The 22,227-nt window shown below is 43.6% G+C and overlaps 1 protein-coding gene across 8 annotated transcripts in view; it reads left to right on the plus strand.

Moving 5' to 3' along the window:
- Nucleotides 1-54: 54 nt before the first annotated feature.
- The window catches only part of kifc3 (kinesin family member C3), a 62,542-nt gene continuing 40,369 nt past the window's right edge, over nucleotides 55-22,227 (plus strand). For all 8 annotated transcript variants that reach the window (XM_080776070.1, XM_080776072.1, XM_080776067.1 and 5 more), the window contains exon 1: nucleotides 55-283. The gene's annotated coding sequence lies outside the window, so the exon portion shown is untranslated. The remainder of the gene's footprint in view (nucleotides 284-22,227) is intronic.

Here is a 22,227-nt window from a genome sequence, read left to right on the forward strand (position 1 = left end):
CAGTCTTCAACCATCAGCTCAGCTGGTCAAACCCGGTCAAACTCCGTCAGTGACTCTCAGTGAGCACTATAGTAGTGGAGTCTCAGGAAGTCTCAAAAAGACCGTTAATGGAAACCTTGTAATGTAGAGAGCCTGCAAAGTTCAGTCAAGTTCGATACCTTCTTCATAAACTAGCGTGTTTCGTTCATAGCCTTCAAACTGTCGGAAACTCGGAATACTTTAACTTTGACGGAGAGGAGAGACTGGTGAAGAGGTCGGGGTGGTGTTGCGCCTTGGACCCAAGGTAAGAGACCGAGGAGTAGCCTACTACACTACCGATAGTAATACGTTTTTATACAGTTTGATTTACACAATATAATTATATTATCACATTTTATTTGCGGCGTAAGTTAACTGCATGTTTCCGTGGCATATTTACTCCAGCCGACAAACAATTTTACATCCTTTTCAATCGCGAATCGAATATAATTGTGTTTAATATGATCGAGTTGTTGTGTTGTTTGTATAGTCTTACTAATGTAACCGCGTGCAAAGTTGCGTGTGGTCGTACAGTCGCAGTCAGTGTGTGTGTGTGTGTGTGTGTGTGTGTGTGAGACTGTGTGTGTGTGTGTGCGTGCGTGCCCACGGTATGGAGCCCTAGCTGTCATAAACCCAGACCAGTGCAGCCTCCCAGTCCCAACATTGCACCCCATCATCATCATCACCACCTTTGTGTCCTTGCTGCTGGTCACCCACCAGTCGAGCAGTTTCCATCTGTCCAAAAACACCGACCGTTCCGTTCCCAACAGAAAGCGCTTCCCTTTCTCAGCATTTTCATTTCAGAAGCGGCAGTGGTCATACTACTGGTCACTGCAGTGGTGGACACTGGACAGTCAGTGCTCAGTGGACACAACAGCGGGTTCACCTTGCAGTAGTTCAGTTGCGACCCCCTGCAGTCACAAAACTCTGACAGGCAATTTTTTGGCAACACCTGCAACAACATTAGCTCAGTCGTTTTCAAACCCTTTACCTTTCACATCAAGGCCCATTATTTAGTCTGTATTTGAGCCATGATTGGACCACCATTTGATGAGATTTGAGGCTCTCGGGCCCAGTTTAAAAAAAAGGTTGTTTGTTGTTTTGTAGATACGATTTGGTCCACAATTCCATGCTATATTGATGGCACAAATTCGGAGAGACAACAGGCAAACATTGATCAAAATAACAAATATTCTACATTCTCTAATTATGTAGACTTCTTGTGAATTAAGTATTAATGCTACTTATGTTAACAGCGTAAGGTACACTCTCAAGAGTTAAAGATCGAACAAGGGTCCATTTTGTTACCAACTCCATCATTTTACTGGGGACCACCTGGAAGTTACCCCCTCCTCAAGGACCACTGGTTGAAAACCACTGACTGCATTATATTAGCTGTGGTCTAGAGCTCTGTTAGGAGCGCTGCCCCTGCACACACTTAGTGGAATTTCCAGAAAAGATAGGAATAGCACGAGCACCAACCGTTAGAGACAACTCTCTAACGCCCAGCCCAGAGCTACAGTAGTACAACATGCGCTCTGCCGTCGATGCATGCAATTCTTTTTACTTATCATTCCTTTATTTATTCTTTATTCCCTTTTCGCTTGTCTCTGTGGGATTCTGCTTCAACCAGATTATAATCGTTAGCAGCAGCACATGCGAGCGGTTCAAAGGGTTGTGTGGCGGAACGCCTGCTGCAGGGTGTGTCTGGAAGTACTGGCCAACAGAAGAAACGGGATCCTATAAATAAATCTCTGACTTTCTGGCATGAGGGTTATTCGGTTGAATGCCTCTTTCCGCCTCGGAAGAGGAATAACCAAATGAGAATATCCTGCCTTCACTCCTCCCTGTTATTATTTGTTAGGCCTAAGTCAGGCCTGAAGACATGAGACAAACAGACAGACACAGACACGCGCGGCGCACACGCACACAGGTCTTGAAATGATACACTTTATTTATTCCTGGGTTTATATATGGAATTTGCTTTGGTATGAGTGCAGGGACAGAATCGGTTGACATGCCTGCCCTGAACAGAACACATGGGGAGTCTGGACCCAGATACAGCACAACAGGATATTACATAATGAAAACACAAGGATGGATAGACTGACAATTCATGTCATGCTTTTGGTATGCTCAGACACACACACACACACACACACACACACACACACACACACACACACACACACACTTGACTAGACTCTTTCCATTTTGTCTCGTTCATTTTGTTCCTCAGTTTGTCACACACACGAGCAAAGCATTCCAGAGGAAAGTCACGCGCATGAACTCTCCACTGGAGAACACAGTCATGCTCCAACTTCAGAGTCGGACAACAATATTATATTATTCATGTCATCCGTCAGTCAGCTTAAAGTTGGCATGAACAGTGGTACATGTCTTCCAGTGGAGATGAGCAGAGAGATACTGGTCTGCTATCTGTGCCTCTATGGTGCTCTCAGTCTAAGACTAATGACTGAGAAATATCGCTCCATTCTTTTTTCAGTGCAAAGAGGCCTATCAAAGTCTGACTGCTCTGAAAATTATAATATTATCATAAAATGAAGTTTAAAACCATAGAACCATATGTGTGTGAACATAAAAGTGAACAATTAACCAAAACAGTTTACTTGTGTAATTTGCATTACCACAAAAGTACATTTTACCACCTTCAGTCAAGTGGCAATGGAAAAATATTAAGAGATAGTGAGGTAGTCCGCCTTCGCGAGAAGAAATTACATTTAATCATTTGCTCTTGTTATTAGATTAGATGTGATTTGATTAAATTGTTCCATGTTGGTCTGTCGGGTACCAATTTTAGGAGAGTTGTCCACTCTACAGTATATAGAGTGTGTGCGCGTGACGACATAATCATACCGGAAGTTTTGTGGGAAAGCCTAAGTGAGTGGCAAAAAACTACATTCTGGCCTTGCCTTGCATTTAACGACGTTAAACAACATTAAACTCACTTTATGCACACATACCCTCTATCATAGACGAGTGGATGGACTGTGGCTTATGAGCCCATGGAACACTGTCTGTGACCCCTGTTAGTTAATTACCTGTCATGGCACTGACTTATGCTGAGAGCCTGAGAGATTCATATCATCTTAAAAAAGGCAAAACTTAATTCATCAACAAGGGCAAGTCGGTAGCAGAAAGAAGAGGCAGCATTTGTACATTTGAACAATGTATTGCAATGCGTGTGTTTTTTTTTTAAACAGACCATAAGTCCTGTGTTTGTTTACAATACATTGCCAATTTTGCTGAAATGAGGTTGTTTTTTTTCCCATCTGTTGCAGCCGTTTACAACAGCTCCTGTCTGTGTGCAGCACGGTCAGTCAGAAGTGTTGAACTTGTGTGTTGTTGGAGATGACATGATAAGGCGGGGGCGGGGGGGGGGGGGGGTGGTGGTGAGAGTTGACCACACTTTCCCACCACTCATATAGAATGGCATGTTGTTGTGACTTCCTACACATGGTGTTAGTTGTTATGCAACAGGCTCTTTGATTGGAACCAGATTGCCCCTGTTGGCTTCCAGCGTTTCCTTTTATTTCCAGCAGGTGGCGACCTGGAACTGCAGTCTAGTCAGTCAGTCACACACACAGTGTGGTCTAATACTGAGACTTGGATACTGTGATAATTTTAAGTTTTTAACATATTGGAAACGAAAGAGTGTTGAAATGATTTATTCAGGTTGAAGCTGATTTTATTTGTACTTTTATCAGGGTGAGAAAGAATTGACCTGCATGTTTCTCAGTCATGCCAGTAGCTTCAGTCAACCTTTGAGCCTATCTTTACAGAAACCACTTCCCTTATTGTTTGCACAGTTTGATGCTTTTGCAGAAAGTAATAGCTGTTTTTTTTATGGATTGTATGAGACACATTTTATTTTAAGCGAATCAGACTGCAGCAACAACAACAACGGCACATGTTAAAAATCAAAGCCAGCTGTGACTGATTGATTGATTGATTGATTGAAATCTTTATTAACAGTTTGCAGAATTACAGTACATTTCAAGCACAAACTCAATACAAAGACTGTTAACTGTGAGTGGACGACCCAATTAAGCCTTACACTTGTTTACAACAGGGTCCACATTGTTCAATTCATCAAAACATTTAGAGACAAACAAATAGACACTTCTATGTAGTTAAAGAACAGAACAGGAATTCATCATATAGGAAGCGAAAAGGGAAAAAAAGTATATATACAGTGAGGGGAACAGGGGGATAAAAGAAAAGAAAACGAAAGACAGAGTGTAGGGCGCCTGCACACAACACCATGCGTTGATGCCATGTGTGCATATGTGCAGGCACCCAACACCACGTCCATACAAAAACATAGTACAATCCATAGTACAAAGACAGAGTGTAGGGCGCCTGCACACAACACCATGCGTTGATGCCATGTGTGCATATGTGCAGGCACCCAACACCACGTCCATACAAAAACATAGTACAATCCAGATACAAATTCAGCTTTTACAGAGGCCAGTTTCGAATTGCAGCCATCCGTAGGTGCCCTTTGAGAGCAGTTTTGAAGGAGCCAAGGGATTCACATGTCTTAATGACTGTTGGTAGGGCGTTCCACATTTTGGTCGCATAGGAGCGAAAAGAATTTAGTCCCTTGTTTGTGCCGAATCTGGGTTGTACATGGTTTGTTGCACTCCCTCTGGTGTTGTGGGTGTGGACTTCGTTTACATTAAGGAAGTATTTAGACAGGTACATGGGTATCTTGGTGGTGTATCTAATCTTGTGGACCAGACTAATCTTCCCAATTAAACCAACTGGAAAAGGCAACCTTTTGATCCATCATCCATTAAGAATCCTCATTTGTACAGTAGTTTCACAGTTGCCCAATGTGCACCCGCATTGAGAAACTGTCTGAGAGGGTCTTAACCCATTCTGGACGGGTTTTAAGCTCTGATACTGAAGTGCTGACTGTTAACAGCACTGGAACAGCAGAGATGGTGTTGAACGTACTACGTACGCCTAAACAGTAATTGTCTGTCTGACTGCAGCCCTAAATCATCTGAGCGAGAACAGACAATCTAGACCAGCTCGAGCGTTGATATGATTGGCTGTCTCCTATCATTGTACCCCTCGAGCGTTGACATGATTGGTTTATGGCTCCTATCAATGTACCCGTCGCGCTGTTCTCGTGGTACCTCTACGTCACGATTCATTCATAAATGTAACCTGGGTTCTGCAGTACCACCTTTGGCCAGTAGGGATGGCGGCTTCAACGTTGCCCAGCCATTCTGTAGGCTTGATGTGTACAGTATGTTAAAAAAAAAAAAAGAAGATCCATTTGACATTCATAGATTTCACATGCATAGTTTCTATGTAACATTAAGCTTCACATAACTGATGAATTGAATGTCTGGTGAAGGGAGATGTTTAACAGACTCTTTGCTTAGTGCAGTGATTCTGAAAGTGGGTTCCAGGGGCTCTCCAGCAGAATGTATTAACATATACGGTAGCATCACAAATCTTTTTACCCACTTTAACCCCGTATAGTGTAAACATTGGTTATTTGAAAATGGCCTACAAGCTCACAACGTGCCGCAATCGGACTCTGTGTGAGCTTGTAGAACTGCAATTTTCAGAAGAATGTTCAAAAAGATATGTCCTAGATAACCTCTGGCTTAGTAGGTCTGTGCTGTAGGCCCTTAATAACAGCTCTCCTATTGATTATCTATATACTCACTGTAGTTTCCTTATGTATGTGTGCACGTGTGTCTTTCAAGTTAGCAACTTGCAGTAACTGGATAATCCTCAACATCAACTTGTTCACGTCTAGATCACTACTGAGTCTAGCCTGTGGTTTTTGATGGAGACACCAGCCTGTGTGTGTGTGTGTGTGTCTTGCAACATCCCTTGATACTTTTTCCACATGCGCCACATGCGCCACGTTACGTGGTTTTCCATTTATGTACCGTATGTATATTTCAGTGTTCCAGTATGTTTTCACTGTCAGCCTTTTGCTAGCTTTTCTTTTTTTCCCCTCAAAATGTATCTCCTACTTACCTAATTATTTTTGCCTATGTAGCCTATTCTAAGTTGAATTCAAGCTGACGATGTGTGTTTCAGTGGCTGCTGTATAGAGCGCGACAGGCGTTTTGTGGTTTCCACAGACAGAGAGCCCATACATCTTTCCTATCCCTGTTGCATATTAAGTATTTTACGAATGTGTTGATTGTTAATCTAGTTCTAGTCCCATTCATTCCTATAATTGCAGTCGCCGCAAAAGACATTGGAAGTTTATCAGTTTTTAACTTTAATCGTTTTAGAGGCAGGTATAGTGGAACATGCAGTGAGTGCTACTGTACATGGGTCATATTGTCATGTAGTTAGTTGCTATTATCATTAACATTCTTATCCGTTGTATCTAAGCTAAAATGTCCTTCATGTCTAGAACAACCTTGCAGAGGCGTACAGTGTCCTAGTTGGGGAGGACACACACACACACACACACACACACACAAACGTGCTTTTCCCAGAGATCCGGAGGCAAGAAGAACACAGGAAGAAGGGGAGGAGACAGGCTGTGTCAGTAGTGGCTCTGTGTGGCGTCTTCGTTCTCCTTTGCCCGCTGAGCTAATTCTTTTCACTCTGTCCGCCTCTTCCTGTGAGTCTCTCCCTCTCTCCCCGGGCCCTCACCCCAGTGGTGATGTCACTGTCGCGTTGGCCGTCGGCGGCAGAGTTCACTTCAACCTAGCTCCTTGTTTATCCGCTCGTGTGCGTGTGCGCGTGCGCGTGCTTTCCTTTCCATCCTGCTGGGGCACTCTGTAATTTTGTCCAATGTCCAGCCTAAAAAAAGCCCAGATGAGACCGATTAAATGGGTGTGTGTGCAGTGCAGTGCAGTGCAGAGTGTTTTGGGAGGACAGGAGTCACAGGACAGGGGATTATTACTTTACAGCCTGTTCTGCAAAACGGTGTCACCATACTTTACTGACTCGCTCCATCTTTCCTCTCTCCCGACCATCCATTCTGCTGGATTTGACTCTCACATTACGGTTTAGCCTACCTGTGGCGTCCCTCTCCTGCTCGATCTTGCGTTCTCTCTCTCTCAAACCCTCTTTCTGTCCCTCAGCTGACATTTTTAAGAAAAGTCTTTAAAACTTTTCCATTTGAACAAGCTTTTGTTGATGGTACATGCTTTTATTTTCCCGGATGTGTGACTGTATTATTGTTTTGTTTGAGTCGAATTGTACAGTGTTTTCTTTCTGTTTTATCCCCTGTTTTGCTCTTTCTCACTGTATGTAAAGCTCTCTGTGAGATCTATCTCTCTCTCTCTGTGAGGGGTGCTATATAAATAAAATGGACTTACTTACTTTACTCTGTCTCTTTCCCTCTCTACAGTCTGTGCGTCATTCTCTCCCTCCTCTGTTGTGACTGTCCCTCTTGGCCTGTAATGTCTCTCTCTTACACAAAAGTCCTTTGAATGCCCTTCATGTTGGCTTATTGAAAGTGAAGCCCTGAATTAATTCATTAATAATTATGCTCTTAGGGTGAGGAGGGTCTAATTTCTCCTGTAAGCTGCTTGAGATCAACTGGGGTGAGCCTTTTCAAACGTGCACACACGCACGCACGCACATCAGACATCTTAACTAGTTCTTTACTTGGTGTTTTTGTGTGTTGGGTTTTTGTGTTTTTGGCGACCATTAAACAGTTATTTTTATTTGTCTGTTGTTCAGGTTTATGTTTCCCTAATCCCTAAACACTAGAGTGTCTCTTTATAATTGGCCCAATTGGAAAATGTCCAGAAACTTGAGGGGGGACGTGCCCCTAGCCAGTCTCCTCCCTTTCATTAGAACCTGAAAGTGATCACTCAGTTGGAAACTGTCCTTTTTGTTCTTGCAAAACTGTTGCCTACAGACCGGGCTCAGTATAATGTTAATACCATAGCATGTTCCAGGACATGAAACAAACGGACCCACTGTGGACCCCACGGACCAATCGCAATTCACTGGCTGTTATTCACTCTGTCGGGTCAGAATGGTGTTACTGGGGGGGAGGGGGTGTCATGTCCCAGGACAACAAGGACATGTGGGACACCAATGTCACGCTTTTGTCTGTCTTGCCATCCTGACAGCCAATAGGAGTCTGATGGTGAATAAGGGCCACATCATGGGCGCAATCTTGTTTTTCTCTCTTTTTTTCCCCTACTTTTTGCATAAATCCATATGTATACAGCATGTTACATCATCAGTGAATCACTTCCTGTCCTATCCAGGGCTTATCCCACAAACAGCAGATGGATGGAAATAAATGAAACTGTGGAGGATTCTCTCTCTGCGCCTCTCTCTCTCCCCCCCCCCCCCCCTCCTCCTCTGTGTGTGATGATGAGGTGAAGCCCTAACCTGACACAACGCAGTAGCCTAATCTCTTGAGTGCCAGAGTGAGTCTGATTTGGAGCACAGCTTGCATTCTGCCCCACGAAGACAGTCCCGCGTCCCCCTGGACACAGACTGGAGGACAAGACGGTCCGTGAAGCGGTTGCTCATTTAACCCATTCTGACCTGAGATCAGATTCACACGAGGTTTCCACTGGACAACACACTGGTCTGATTAACCCATTCTGACCTGAGATCAGATTCTATAAAAATGTCAGTCGTAGTTCGATTTTTCAAAAATAGCAGACCTACAAGCTCGTAGCGCGCCACTCGGTGGCGCGCTATGAGCTTGTAGATCTGCTATTTTTCAATAGCTAAAGCATAACATAATGCTAACACCAAAACGGGTTCCCGGCCAGAATGGGTTAACCAGGAGGATGTAGCCACTAGCCAAACGGCAACCAACTTGGCGGGACACGGAGGAATCCAACATCTGAGACGTCCAGCGTTAAGAAGCATGCCACAAGTTTTGTGTTTTTTTTAATTAGTGATAATTAATGAGTTTCGAGCCCCAACAGGCCGGTCTGGATGTTACACTTGCTGGATTCTTGACGAGTGTGTGAGTGTGGTATTTGCACAAGACAAGGGTAGCGCGCCTGAAATTAACCTACCTGCAGAGCAGACGGCTTGGGTTACCTGGACTCCTGTCACCTTGGCAGTGGGACAGCACTCGCTGTGACAACAGGACAAGGTCCAAAAAGTTTATCAGACTTATGCTGGACTGTACTAATGGTCACTGCGTGAGCAGGCTTTAGGAAAGTCACTATAGTGTACTGTAGGTGAGATACAAAAAAACGAGAGAGAGAAATGGAGAGAGGATTATGCTCATTTATATTTGGCTAGTGGTCACTCTCCTCTCTCTGTGGCAGCCAGTGAAGGGATCAGGTTTGGCAAGATTTGCAGATTAGCAAGCACAGTCCTGATGAGCTTTAGGGTGCTCTCTGCCACCTTGTTCGGCTGGTAGAGAACGGCACCCGACAGCAGAAGAGAAAGTGAAGCTAATTCACACCCAATGGTGTAATTCTCTTAGTCGTTTAGTAGGAGGTGGACCCGCTTTCTTGGCTGCCCTATAGTCGCGGTCGTCTTTCACCTAAACGCCGAAAAGCTCATGATGTCTCACAGGCCCTCGAGTCTCGCCAGAGAAACCTTGGTCTGCGCGGGGGCAGATCTCATCCGCGTTCATCATGGGAAAATGGAGCCCGGAGAAGATTTGATCCGTTGAAGAACTGGGCCTTGAGCGCCGCGGGACAATTTTGGGAAGGACGGAGAGGTCCGAGCGTTATGTACGTGCTCTGTACCCTGGTGGTGCTGACCATACACGGCATCTTTAAGAACCTACACAAGGCTCTGGAGTCCAACTCCACAGGGGAGGCAGGGGACGGTGCCGGCCTGCTCCCCCGGGACAGCGCCTCTGGCCACAGAGGTCACCTGGGACCCATTGACCGGGGGAGGCGGACTGTGGGCTACCATTGCCTGCCACGCTGTAAACTGGACGGAGACCCAGGAGGAAGTGGAGACGGCCTGCAGAATGTCCCCGACAGCAGGAAAACGTTGCAGGTGAATGAATGATGGCAATTCAGGCATCGGTGTCAAATATTGAAGGCTGGTATGGAATGATGAGACATTGAATGACGAGAGAGGATTTACGGACTCAAAAATGAAGATAGGAGGGGTATACATAGTTTGTTTCAATTTTAAAACGTGTTGCAGAATTGAGACTTTCTTCTAGTTATATTCTTGTTCTTTCAGTTCAGTATAAGATGGCTGCCATGTATACTGTAACTAGCTAAGCCCCAGTAGTCTATAATTGAGGTGTGGACAATTATCAATTCTACAGTGCAACTTTTAGAATGCATTGATTTATAGCGATTTTACATCCCAGCAGTTTCTAAATAAAAATAGTAGTTCAATATCTGTCTGCTTGTATTAACTGAACTTACTCGTTGTGCAGCCATTAATACAGAACGGTGAGATAAGCATTGTAGAATGGAATCGTGAATCTTAATCCAATTGTGAGGCCAGTGCCCCTGCAGTGCATGCACACCTCTAGTCCAGAAGGAATTTGATCTCGATTCAGTGTGATGAAAGGCAGTGTCGGGTTGCCCATCCGTCAGCTAGGAATGTTGTGTTGTTTTGTTTTGTTCTGCAATCCCACAGTTCACACGGCTGTAGGAAACATACAGTATGTCAGGTGATAGCACATGCCTCTTGATGGAAGACATGATGTTCACATTTAGCGAGGAGGAGTCATGTGAAAATGGAAATCTGCTGATGCCAACATGGTTGCATACAAAACAAACCTGTTTTTCCTCCCCATACACTCTTATGAGCTTTCAATTTGTGAGTCATTTGACATCTGGTATATAGCGGCATCCTGCGATGATGTAACATTAACATTTAAATCTCTGTTAAATCCCCTGTCCCTTTGACCGATGTAGAGGTCACACTGAGGCTGGCTCTGTTTCTTTACATGGACATGGAATCAGATCAAACCTTATGCAATAATTTAATAGATGTTGTTGCAACAACGTCCCCGTTGTGTGCTGTGTTTTGGCATGTCGTATATAGAAAAGCTTGAATTTCTTTAGAAAATGTTCGTTTTTATCGTCCGTTTAGTCCTCTCAATATAAATGTAGTACTTTTATATTGATATAATATGATTGTTTATAGTTCAGTGGTTTACCAACAAGTGCCTGATTGGCCAGCTAGAAGGAAACGAACACCAGTAGGTTACAAGGGATGACCATTGACCAGGGCTGACTACTGCTCTAAATATCTCTATAAATCTAAAAGTCTCATGCCATCATCAGAAAAGTAGAATATACAGTAGGGGACATGGGTCCCACTCCCTGCCCCTGGCTACAGATGGCAGAGAGAGCAGAGCAGGACTCTCTCCTAAATATTCAATGTCCATTCAAGGGATTGTGAAGGTTTAGTATTTTTATTTTTAGATTTTCTGAGCTCGATTGCACCCAAAAAACCTAAACTTTTAACATTCAGTATATGTGGTCTGGGCCCTCTGGGGTTTTCTGGCTCAAACAAGTGCTCTGATTTTCCTGCTGTTTGCAATGTCACAGGTCACAGCCTGCGAATTGCAGATCAAAAGGATTCCAAACCCCAGAGAAAACCCCAGACCACTGAAAATAAAATAAATTCAAATGAATGTCATGAAATGAAACCTTGAAATTGTTTGCAACCTATGGTCATCATGGAATAGTGTTCATTTAGTTTTTGTCACATTTTAGTCACCTGGAATGTCTTAGTGTTCAACAGTTGATTTAGTTTAGAGTTAGACTAAAATGTATTTTATTTGTGTATTTTATTAATGACTGTTTTTACACTTGCTGAAAATAACCGATCTACAAGCTCACAATGCGTCGCAGCTTGTTGTTGTTGTTGATCTGCTATTTTCAGCATGCAAACCAATTGTAAAATGACTTTTACCGGATCTCTTGTCCACTAGTCCTTTCCTGACATTTTAGTCTACTTTTTATGTGTTGATGAAATTGTCAGTATATTTAGTCATAGATTTAGTCCTTACTTAGTTTTCATTTAGTTTCCATTTAGTTTTCGTCTGTGAAAAAAGGTAATCGACGAACATTTCTCGTCCTAGTTTTAGTCGAAGAAAACAACACTGCATGGAGGGGACACTGAATGTTGGTGGTGAATGCTGCTCGTGTGTCATGGAGGCTACCTGAGACTTGGTATAGTGTGTCTCATTCATAATTCACAGGTTCAGTTTCATGAGCTGTGTTATAGTCTTAACATTGACATTTGTATGAGTACTGAAAAGCCTAAAAAGAACATGCTGTTACAAATTTTTACCTTACATTGAGGGTGTATGGTATGTGTGTGGGTAATGGTATATATATACACACACACACACACACACACACACACACACACACACACACTGAGGGTGTATGGTGTGTGTGTGTTTAGCTGCATGGGTGCATATACGGTAAAATCCTGCATTTAGTTGTAGCACCCGTCTGCATCCTGAAAAAAAACTCCACTACCCATCATCCCTCGGTGCACAGCCTATGTGGTATAGGAGGGATTTAGTGTCTGGAAAGCGCGTGAGTGGATCATCTGACAAATAGTGTCACAGGTTCAGCGCAGCATGTTGACGGCAATATTGTTGGGGGGAGGGGTGTACACGTCAGACCCCTGCCCTGTTGAATTATGTTTTGACATGGCTGTGCAAATTGCATTGTTGCATTGCTCTCTTGAGTATTGCAGAGCACGTCGGCACATGGTAGAATCCTGAGTTCATTTATATTATTATTATTATTTTTTTTACTACAGTATGCAGAAGGAAAACTATTGTGTGTGCTAAAGTGAGCACATGGTCATACTGTAAATACTGTGTGTGTGTGTGTGTGTGTGTGTGTGTGTGTGTGTGTGTGTGTGTGTGAATATGGCTGCTGAATATTTCAGGCAGGGAGGGAGTAAAGAGTGCTGAGCTCTTCATTTGTGGCTTAAATATTTATTCCACCACTGGAGGGAGAGATGAGAACACAGAGGGGGAGGCAAGCAGGGAGAGAGGGAGGGAGTGGAAGAATAGGGAGGGGGGAGACGGCAGTGGAGGGGGCGTAGGGGGGGGGGGGGGGGGGCAGCAGGGAGATGTGATGCTGGCTCGGATTCCGCTGTTACTAAGGAACGGGGAGAGAAAGACAGAGCGCAGCGTGTGTGTGTGTGTGTGTGTGTGTGTGTGTGTGTGTGTGTGTGTGCAGCAGCAGCACACATTGGAGAGACAGAACTGACAGCGTAAGGCAGGGGGAAGCTGGCGGCGTCTACTGTACTGTACTGTACTGTACACACACCTCTTGATCGAGCTCCGTACTGTGGAGCGAACCTCTGCTGCTGGTGAAACAGGACGGTTGTTGCAGCCATGCAGGGATGATGGGCACCCTCAGACCGCAGGGAGAGAGGTAGGTACCACCAGATGATCAGAAAGCAGGGAGGGGGGGCATGGATGAGAGAAGGTAGGAAGCCATGTTGAAGCAGAAAGAAGCACATGAATGCATGCAGTCGACAGAGCAGGACAGTGGGGGCTTGTGTAGAGAGAGAGAGAGAGAGAGAGAGAGAGAGAGAGACACACAAATGGAGTAATACTGTGTGAGCTGTAACCTAACCAGGGGGTTGTATTATGTTTCCCATCTGTTGGCTTTAGTGTGTGTGTGTGTGTGTGTGTGTGTGTGTGTGTGTGTGTGTTGCAGTGCATTGGGAAGCCTCATAGAGCATAATGCCATGTTTGTGTGCGTGTGTGTGACTGACTGTCTCTGTGTAATGTTTGTGTTTACATATGGTATCATTGTCTGAACGGAGCTGTAGGCGTGTGACATGCATCGTACTGTAAGTCAAGACCGTGTTGCCTGTCTGCCGAGAGCAGACAGTCATTTTGACACGGAGCTCATGGTGTGTGGCTGGCAGCGGTAAATGATTTGACCCAGTTTTGGGTGAAGGAGGGAGGTGTGTGTGTGGGGGGGGGGGGGGGGGGTAAAGAAGGGTGGAATGAGACTGAGAGGAGGAGGAAAGAGGTTGGGGCGTTGAAGTCACCCTGGGTGGTGGTATACGCAGAACAGAAGCAGTGTTCATGTTCTTCTCATAACACGGTGGAATTGTTTTGGCTTCTGGTCCACCGCAGCAGGCAGCTGTGGCAGGATTTGACTCGTTTCCTCCTGAATGTTATTGAACTGTTCAGAACACGATGAATATGATGGTTTGCGGTGTACTGTACGTTATATTGTGACTGCAGCATTGTTTCTGGACAATATGACTTGCTACCACGATGATATGATATGAGCCAAAAGTCTCAGTTCTCACGTTTTCTCTAAACCGGTTAATTGTGCTTGATTTCCTCAGTAAATTGAAAGATCACATTAGCAGCACCCAAGGTCAAGGTTGGGGAGAAGCAACAGGGACAGAGATTAGTTTCTTGAATGTTACGGTAAATTAAGCTAAAATTGGTATATTGGATAATCAAATATTCCACAGCAATTCCACAGCAATTCTCTCACTCTAACATCACAATGACATTACTATAGGATTTCAGCTTCTGTTTTCCTTTACCCCAAAATAGCAGATCTTGAAGATGAGCTTGTAGATGGGCTGTTTTCTTAAGAGGTGTTGAGGGGAAAGCTGTGGAGGAGCACTCAGCCAGTGCCTGTCCATATCAATAACACTTGTATTATCTTCACCAGCCCGAAGGCAAGGCAGAGGTTGGTTTCGGGTGTGTCCGTGTGTGTCTCGGTGAACAGCTAGGACATTTGTGTGAATTGATTTAATCTTGAGATGCACTCACTGTCCCTCCATGCTATGGGATACATCTGCTGTCTGCTGGTGCAAGCCGTCCGCCGCATGGGATGCTATAGGCAATTACAATGCTCCTGTCCCTCCGACACACACGCCAGCACCCCACTGAAATGCCAACACGTCAAATTTGATATTCCATGCCTATAAACAAATCTGTTTTTCGCTTGTAGTTACAATATATGTTTTTGTGTCGAAGTGGTGTTTATCTCATTGATGGAGTTCATTAGAATTTTCTCCTCCACATAGCGACTACTGACTCAAGCACGTAGACACTAGACAGACAGAGGGAGACAAACGGAAGCCTACTAAGCCTATCCTCTAGTCTACATCCTGTCATAAACGATATTAGGCTGTGCTGTCATGGCCTGTGGACACAGCAGGAGGGCCTTGGCTCAGGCACGGTGAAAGTGCGAGATATGACATGTTGACACCAGACTGTTTTACCCTAAAAAAAGGTACACAATAATCCGTTAACGGACTCGTATGTGAGAGACCTTTTTCCATGATTTATGTTCACAAACTAATGAATTGCCAAGACAAATTTGTGGCCATATAAGTATTTCTGAATTTCAAGTCATGGGCCTTCATCCCTCCTGATGGATGAATGAATTAATACATATTCTAGCACAAAGAAGTGAGTGCAAGACTGCGAGTGCATCCAGTGTTACTGCCTCCAATATGCCTTTAGTCTGGAGGTACTACAGTCTACCAGTCTATATTCATCCATTTAAGGAGAAGTGAGCAGACAGTGTCTGCTCTGCAGCAGGAAGAAACAGCAGGAGGTGAATAATCTGACAGGCATTTCTGGGACACTGAATTTAAGTCTTATATTCTCTGCCAAATGAGACGGACCACCTCTGAACATACTTCTAAAGATCTTAAATGGACAGTATTTTCCATTAATAGACACTAAATGTTTAGACTAATGATGGTGATAGTGTAGCATATGGGGCAGTGTGAGTTTGACCATATTGTATGAGTGAAAGTAGCCAGGTGGTCCACTCTGTATGCTGAACAGTCTGGTCAAGGACATGAGCAGCCAGGACAGGCAGCGTGCTGGGCTGGGTTGGAGCACTCATCAGAAGCCAGCTGGACGGTGACTGTGTATATACGCTACGTTCAGCCAATGGCAAAGTGGTGTTTTATCTCATTGATGAAGTTTATTAGAATTGCTGTTTTTCTCTTCCACACGTAGACAGACAGAGGGAGACAAACGGAAGCCTACTAAGCCTATCCTCTAGTCTACATCCTGTCAGAAACGATATTAGGCTGTGCTGTCATGGCCTTTGGACACAGCAGGAGGGCCTCGGCTCAGGCACGGTGAAAGTGCGAGATATGACATGTTGACACCAGACTGTTTTACCCTCAAAAATCACACCCGTGTGAAGTGAGTGGTGCAACTCCGTGTGGGGGTTTCCAGGAAGGGGGGGGGGGTTCCAGACCCACAGGAACGCACCCACGGTGCCGGTTATGTCGTGCCCCATGTCCGAAATGGTTGTGAAATGACAGAGTTACCGTGCGGCAGTCCCTATACTGTACTGTACTATACTGGCACACCCGAAAGAATCATATATACAGTTCATATGTGCGTGTGTGTGTTTGTGTGTGCGTTAGGTTGCGCACATGTGGTGAAAAACAACCATGTTTTCATGCTCATACCCAGCCAGTTACCCACCCAGCCACCCACCCACACACATAGCTCTGTAAGGGACTCAAAAAGTACACAATAATCCGTTAACAGACGTGTATGTGAGAGACCTTTTTCCATATTTTTGTTCACCAACCAATTAATTGCCAAGACGAATTTGTGTCCATATAAGTATTTCTGAATTTCAAATCATGGGCCTTCATCCCTCCTGTCGAGTGAGTGAATGAATGAATGAATGAATACATATTATTTTAAGCCAAGCAAATCTAGCACAAAGAAGTGAGTACAAGACTGCGAGTGCGTCCATTGTTACTGCCTCCCATATGCCTTTAGTCTGGAGGTACTACAGTCTACCAGTCTATATTCATCCATTTAAGGAGAAGTGAGCAGACGGTGTCTGCTCTGCAGCAGGAAGAAACAGCAGGAGGTGAATAATCTGACAGGCATTTCTGGGACATTATGGGTGCCACTGAATTGAAGTCTTACTCTCTGTCAAATGAGACGAACCACCTTTGAACATATTTCTAAAGATCTTAAATAGACAGTATTTTCCATTAATAGACACTAAATGTTTAGACTAATGATGGTGATAGTGTAGCATATGGGGCAGTGTGAGTTTGACCATGAGTGAAAGTAGCCAGGTGGTCTGTATGCTGAACAGTCTGGTCAAGGACATGAGCAGCCAGGACAGGCAGCGTGCTGGGCTGGGTTGGAGCACTCATCAGAAGCCAGCTGGACGGTGACTGTATATACGCTACGTTCAGCCAATGATTGAAACCTTTATTTCAGGGGAATCCAATTGAGATCTTTTTGAGTGGTGCAACCACTCCAAGGAACAGCAATGTCCGTGTCAACCGTGTGTGTGTTCATGTGTGTGTTCATGTGTGTGACTATGAGCACCAGTACCAATGAGTACCAAGAGTGGCGCTGTTGTGCCAGAAACGGAGAGAGAGAGAGATAGTGCTGCACTGTGGTGGATTTGCACCACTCAGTTCACACGGGTGTGATTTTTTTCAATGGCGCCCTGTATACAAACAAGAACATTTACAGCAATGATTTTACATACATGACATGGACACAACGTATACACAAACGCATACACACAGAAACAAAACGGTAAAACCTTATAACCAAATATTACAAAAAGCAGGTGCATATGCCTTCCTCTAGTGTGAGGTCAGTTAAGAGTCTTTTAAAAAATAGTAAAAGAGACATCCAACTTCAATTTGTCTTGACAATTATTCCATATATGTGGAACATATACACCCTGAACAAAACCGGAGGCTTCCATGTGTGATTCTGCTTAGGGTTAGCGTTTGGGATAGGGTAGTAAGGGGTCAGACTGATGAGCAGTCAAAACAATGACACGTTTCCATTTCACTGGCCTGAAGTTGACCCAATGAGAGAATGTAAAAGAATGACGTATGACTTCACTCTCTCTACTGTGCTGTTATCCTGAAGTTGACCCAATGAGAGAATGTAAAAGTATGACTTCACTCTCTCTACTGTGCTGTTATCCTGAAGTTGACCCAATGAGAGAATGTAAAAGAATGACTTCACTCTCTCTACTGTGCTGTTATCCTGAAGTTGACCCAATGAGAGAATGTAAAAGAATGACTTATGAGTCATGACTTCACTCTCTCTACTGTTCTGTTATCCTGAAGTTGACCCAATGAGAGAATGTAAAAGAATGACTTATGAGTCATGACTTCACTCTCTCTACTGTTCTGTTATCCTGAAGTTGACCCAATGAGAGAATGTAAAAGAATGACTTATGAGTCATGACTTCACTCTCTCTACTGTTCTGTTATCCTGATGTTGACCCAATGAGAGAATGTAAAAGAATGACTTATGAGTCATGACTTCACTCTCTCTACTGTGCTGTTATCCTGAAGTTGACCCAATGAGAGAATGTAAAAGAATGACTTATGAGTCATGACTTCACTCTCTCTACTGTTCTGTTATCCTGATGTTGACCCAATGAGAGAATGTAAAAGAATGACTTCACTCTCTCTACTGTGCTGTTATCCCCCACCGACACCAGTGTTGATTTCGTCGACTAAAAACCAAGACAGAAAATGTTCGTCGACTACCTTTTCTTCACTGACGAAAACTACATGGAAACTAAATGAAAACTAAGCTATGATGACTAAAACTAAATGGATAAAAACAGATAAAAACTAAAATGTCAGGAAGGGACTAGTGGACAAGAGATCCAGTATAGGTAAAAGACAAGTCATTTTACACTAAAATCAGCCATTGGCCCGCCAAAACACATTTTAGTCGACTAAATCACCTGTAGATTTAGTCGACTAAAACTAGACTAACACTAATACATTCCAGGTGACTAAGTGAAAACTATTCAAGAGACTATGACTAAAACTAAAATAGAAATTTGCTGCCCGACACCCACAGACAGTATGTAGACAAATCTAATCCAACAACAAAGGTCTTCCTTTATGGTGGTCCTGGCACAATGTTTCAAATTGAGGTCCTTGAGATAAACACAATCGATATTGCCACAAGTTGTTGTTAAGCAACTTTGTAGTTACTGCATTCCATCATTTTATGGCAACCATATCGTAACCCATTATCGTACAGTGGGCAAAGCAACAGCTGTGTTACACAATAGGTTTGGAAACATATATGGCAATTGGCAGCTATGCTCAGATTTAGTCCTTGAGCAGTGATTACCGTAGTCTGTCTGGAACAGGGGTGGCCACACATTTTTGACTTGAGAGCTACTTTCAAAAGGACCAGCTCAACAAGATCTACCCACCGTTGCTGAAAATAGTCAAATGCACTTGGAATGGAGAAATAGAGGGGGAGAAATGGAATAGGCAGAGTTTTTTGTTTTGTTTTTGTATTTCATAATTCTACCGACGTTTGTGCACGGCAAAACTCAAAATAATATTGCATTGAGGATTTGAGCTGACGGGTGCTTTTTGATGTCAATCAATCAAGTCACATTTTAATTCAAGTGGCAGATGCCAAAAATAGTTTTTTTATATATTTAAATTAAATATTCTTTAAGGGCATATGTCACGTGATCTACATGCACAGCCTTTGTGATCTACTGGTAGATTGCTTATTGATTGATTATCTTTTGGGCACACCTGGTAATAGCTGAAAATGTGGCGCAGATTTGGAAAATATATTCTTTCAGAGCAGAGCATTTTCAACTCGAATGTTTGCTTCCGAGGGAGGTCCCTGGAACAACATTATCAGATGGGGGTCAACGGCCAATTACATATATATTTTTGGGGGTCCTTGTTGACATGAAATGCTTTGAGAACCACTGACATAGAAACATAAGGTTTTTCAGAAGACTGTCATGATTTAGAAGACATTTTGTAGAATCGGTCTCGGTCGAAATGGGTTAATTAAGCTGACTATATAGCGGTTGAAATGGGTTAATTAAGTGGATCAGAGGATTATTACATTTACTTAAATCATTTAGTTTGAGTGTCATCCCATTTTTTTTACAGTCTATAATTGAGTGTGGGACTTCCAAATGCTTACCAGTGATTGACCAACGTGGAGTCAAATCTCCAACTAGAGCAGTTCATCTCAGACACTTTGAGATCCTGGATCGTTTTATAGGCACTGAATGCATTTTAATTACCACTATTGTTCTCAGTTGTGCCTGGGGCTGAAAGTGACGAATGGATCTGCTGGTGCCACGTGTATGGACTGTTGGCAAGATAAGGAGGAGTAATGACAAAGTGATTGTTGTCTGCTGGGGCAGCATTTACAGCATGGTGGTCTATACTATGCTCTTTCTCTATGTTGACTGGAGTGAAGTTAGTGAACCAAGACGATACACCAAGAAGTTCATGCGTTTAAGTAGATTAGACCTCTGTGTGTTGGTATCGTGCAAAGCCAAAGCTTTAAGGTGGCTGAGTGGACCCTGGACCCTTCCACTCTCTACCTCCCTAAACCTAAACAAATGTAAACCTAAAGTCTCTGGGTGTGTGTGTGCAGTGACCATGGATACAGGCAGGAGGATTAGGGACTGTGGAGAGCAGAGTGGTGACGAAGGGCAGCCAATCACCCGTGAAGTTACCAGTTAGTTACCACAAAAAAATAACAATACATACCTCTTTATAAAATGGATATGCAGGTGAAGTAATCAAACTATGCCATGTTAATACCGCACAATCACTTAAAGCTGCTATAAGCAATAATATGTCAACATTTTAATGACTTATTATAATTTTTTTGGTATTCAGACGGCCAGCAATGGGTAGAGCTCCCAAAAAAAATTGAGTCTCTGTGACACATCTAGGGGCCGCAATCTGCATTCAAAGATGTTCCTAGAAGCTTTGTCATTGTTCGAATGCGTCCCCTAGATGTGTCACAGAGACTACATTTTATGTGGGGAGCGTTCTACCCATTGCTGGCTGTCTGAATACCCAAAAATAGCTTATAGCAGCTTTAAACTGTCTTACACACAAGGGTGGTATCACATGATCCTGTGTTTGAGTGCGTCAAACTGTCCCCGGACTATGTTTTAATTGGGGGGTGACAACAGCACCATGACACTAGGAATCGGGTCTGATCGATAAATGCAATCAAGCAGAAAGACAGAGAACATTGGTCACAACTGGTAGCTGGATACGTCTAGTCTCTCTCCCTCGGGACGAGTTGCCTTTGTTTTCTGCAGCACACACTGGATGTTAACTAGGGTACAGTGTGGCGCAAGGATACTGCACTTGATCTATTTCACAGAGTCACATGAATCCTAATGCTGAGCCCCACTGTAATGCTTAAGCCTTAAGGCTCTCTCTTATTAGCTTAAGTTAATAATGGAATATATGCAAATATCTGATGAAACGGAAAAATCTGCAATGCATGTCTGTCTGACTTCATGTTGTCAACAACAACTATCTAGACTCAAGGTAAGGTTATGGTAAGGCTGTGTTAGGTTTTCTTTGCCCAAAAATGGCTTTTTTTTGGTGTTAACAGTTTTATATAGATGGTCCAACTTGTTGCTGGTGTAAGGATAATACTTTATAAATCCCCCAGGGTGGAAAACTGGAAAATACAGTATGCTAAATATTGTTGTAAATGTACAGTATGGGGAGGAGGGAACCCTGGTAAAACCCTGCAAAAGAACAAGAGTTTTACACTGTGTGTAAAAATAGGTCTACGCATGCATTGAGGGCAAACATTTCACTCAGGATTCTGCAGAGTAGTCCTAGTTGTGAAGTTATTATGGGTATGAGGCCTGCTCATTAACTTTTTCATAATGGTATGTCTTATCTTAACATTCTGCAAAATATATATTTTCTCTGCTAAACATATTTACTCCTAGTATAGACTTCATAATCAAAGCAGCAGCTTGAATCTATTCCCTCTGGTACGGTATGCTTTGGCAGCTGTTTTGCATCAAATCTCTTATGTTCATAGACTTCAAAGGGGGGGCTACTTTATTTGTCGAGTCACAAACATTCCATTCGACGCGAACAAGCGGCTGTTGTGATGGTGGTTTGTTGACCACCCTTGTGGTCCCTCATGAGTCTCCATCTAGTCCAGGGTTGGCGAGTGTTGATTCAGTTGAGACTAGTGACATGTGCGCGGAGAACATGACAACGCCAGGGAGGGAGAGTATTGCACGACACATTCTAGTTTACAGTGGATGGGATACATGACGTGCCTGGAAGATATGAGAACAAGGATATAAGAACGGAATGAACACGGAACAGAACATGAATCTCGTATCATTGTGCACAGGCGTCAGTCTCTCTGATAAAGTAGTTGATGGTCATCATTGTATCATGGATATCGCTATGCTTACAGTACGTAGGTGAGTGTTTTACCACTGGGTCGAGCAGACC

This window comes from Protomyctophum bolini, assembly GCF_963924005.1.
Source record: "Protomyctophum bolini genome assembly, chromosome: 1".
NCBI lineage: Eukaryota > Metazoa > Chordata > Actinopteri > Myctophiformes > Myctophidae > Protomyctophum > Protomyctophum bolini.